This window comes from Choloepus didactylus, assembly GCF_015220235.1.
Source record: "Choloepus didactylus isolate mChoDid1 chromosome 13 unlocalized genomic scaffold, mChoDid1.pri SUPER_13_unloc1, whole genome shotgun sequence".
Lineage (NCBI taxonomy): Eukaryota > Metazoa > Chordata > Mammalia > Pilosa > Megalonychidae > Choloepus > Choloepus didactylus.
In genome coordinates this window covers 1,131,910-1,134,678 of record NW_023637588.1, presented here as the reverse complement: position 1 = coordinate 1,134,678, position 2,769 = coordinate 1,131,910, and the positions used below count along the sequence as shown (strand labels likewise).

General features: G+C 49.0%; 1 pseudogene; it reads left to right on the top strand.

The window, feature by feature from the left end:
- The first annotated feature begins 1,460 nt into the window (after positions 1 to 1,460).
- Positions 1,461 to 2,568, top strand: LOC119524806 (annotated as a pseudogene).
- Positions 2,569 to 2,769: the final 201 nt, after the last annotated feature.

The following is a 2,769-nucleotide window of genomic DNA, read 5'->3' as shown; positions in this document are numbered from 1 at the left end:
TCTAGGACCTCTGGCCTCCAGAACCATGAGCCAATACACTTCTGTTGTTTTAAGCCACCCAGTCTGTGGACCTTCATTATGGTAGCCCTAGGAGACTAGGAAAAAGGTTAGAAGGAGAGAAATAGCAAAGGACAAAGTTCTCCATTTAAAAATCTCTCCTGCTGGATGGTCAGCTCAAAGTTCAGAGAAAGTGTATGGTTTTGTGACCCTCATCCTTGGTACATTATAAATATTCTTTCTTTCAATCAGTACACTTTGGATATAAAATGCTGTAGATGGAACATACTCCCTGGCCTGAGAAGCTTTAGTATCCAAGGGGAAAACTGATTTTAACCACTATGTGTTACATGCTCAACAAATGAAGATGGTTTGGTGTGGAGAGCCGTCTCCCGGGACGGGCATAGCGCATGCGCTGTAAACCTGCTCCAAAGTCCCCCCGCCCATCGAATGAGCCAAGATGGCGCCCATATCCTGCTTCCGCTTATGACGTGCACACTCACTATTCCTATCTGCCAATTGAGTGCATATGCGCGGCGCTAGATCATTGGTTATGAGTAGAGTACTTAAGAGTTTGCCCAAGCGAACCTCGGGGAGACAGCCCACTAGGAGCCGTACCTGACGGCCACATCGAGGCTGCTCTCCCGCGAGGCACTCTGCCCCGCGTGGAAACCTGTAACAGAGAATGCTTATCTAGCTTCAGTAAAAGACTTGCTCTCGCAACCGCCGTGTGGCTCGAGTCGTGACTTCCAGCCAGGTCAGTTTGCGTGGTCTGCATCTCTCTCTCTCTCATCCCTTGTTTCTCCCCTCGCCGGCCGGGGAACAGGGGTCGAGCGGGGCGGCGCCGGACAGTTTGGCCTTTAGCCTTTTGGCTAAATTCAGTTAAATGATAGGAATACCTCATATAGGTAGACCATTCTGGGGTTAGCGAAATCAACAGTTTAGAAATGTTTCCAGAAAGAGTATTTGTTAGAATTTGCAACAGGTTGTTGAATGAACCCACTCAACTCATCATGAATCTCTAGCACTGTACATGTTAAGTAGCCACCCCAAACCTCAATTCAGAGATTATTAAATCCACTGTATAAATGCCATGATTTCAATTGCTGGTTAGAGCATCAAGACACTGGACTTGACTCTCTCACAGGCTTTCTTTTTGTCAAAGACATGGATAGTTTAAGGTGCAACAAAGGAAATTTTTGTTCTTCTGTCCTGGCACTTTAAAACAAAAGCAAACTATGCTAGTTAATGCAGACTGCTGTGTGCTAAGGTCTGCCAGCCTGTTCTGTTTAGGTCAGGGACTGCAACACTCTTGACAGGCTCCCATGCCCAAGGCCCTCATAAGGCCCCTGCTCTGGGTTTGGGCCTGCTGCCCAGAAGTGGGCTAGCAGCAGGCTGAGACTGCAGAGACCACAGGCTGGAAGAGCAATGATGGCAGCTAGGATTTCTCCTCAACATGGAGAATGGAGGATGGAGATTACAACTCCTTCATGGCCTACAATGAATGCCCTGATGATTTTGCCCCCAACCTGATTTTGGGGGAGGTAACTTTGCAGGGAGCTGGGGCATCAGGATCTTCCTGGTCATGGTCTACAGCATCATCTGCTTCCTTGGGATCCTGGGCAATGGCCTGGTCACCATCATTGCCACCTGCAAGATGAAGAAGATGGTGAACACTGTCTGGTTCCTCAACTTGGCCATGACAGATTTTCTGTTCAATGTCTTCCTCCCAATCCACATCACCTATATTGCCATGGACTTCTATTGGGTTTTGGGGACAGCCATGTGCAAGATCAACTCCTTCCTGCTCACTCACAACATGTACACCAGCGTCTTCCTGCTGTCATCAGCATCAACTGCTGCATCTCTGTGCTCCTCCCCATCTGGTCCCAGAACCACCACAGCATTGGTCTGGCCTACATGGCATGTGTGAAAATTTGGGTTCTGGCTTTCTTCTTGAGTTCCCCATCCCTCATCTTCTGGGACACCACTGACCAGGTTGGGAAAATACACTGCTTTAATAACTCCAACCTGTCCATTACCAACTCTGCCCCATGGCCCACTCATCCCAGACTGGTGCCTGTGGCATACACTTGGCTGATAGTTGTTACTGTCACCCACTTCCTCTGTGGCTTCTTGGTCCTGGTCCTCATCATCACAGCCTGCTACCTCACCATCATCTGTAAGCTGCAGCACAACCACCTGGCCAGGACCAAGAAGCCCTGGAATATCATTGTGACCATAATCATCACCTTCTTCCTCTGCTGGTGTCCCTACCATGTGCTCTACCTCCTGGAGCTCCTTCACACCACAGTGCCCAGCTCTGCCTTCAAACTGAGCTTGCACTTGGCCACTGCCATTACCATTGCCAACAGCTGCATGAACTCCATTCTCTACATTTTCATGGGTCAGGAATTCAAGAAGTTCCAGATGACCCTCTTCTCTTACCTGGTCAATGCTCTGAGTGAGGACACAGGCCACTCCTCCTACCTCAGCCACAGGAGCTTTACCAAGTTGCCCATAATGAATGAGAGGTACGCCATGAATGAGCAGGAGACAAGCATCCTTTGAACCTCCACTTAGAAGCCCCTAGTGGACACTCTGAGGGTAGACCAAAGATATGCCTTCTGAAGACCAAGGCAGGGATCTTGTCAGCACACACCAGTGTCCACTCTATTTTGCATGGTTATGAACAGTGTTTTGAGCTGGGAACCCGGTTTAGGACCCCTTTCTCCTGGTGAATTGATGGACAGAGTATGTCATGTTGCTCAC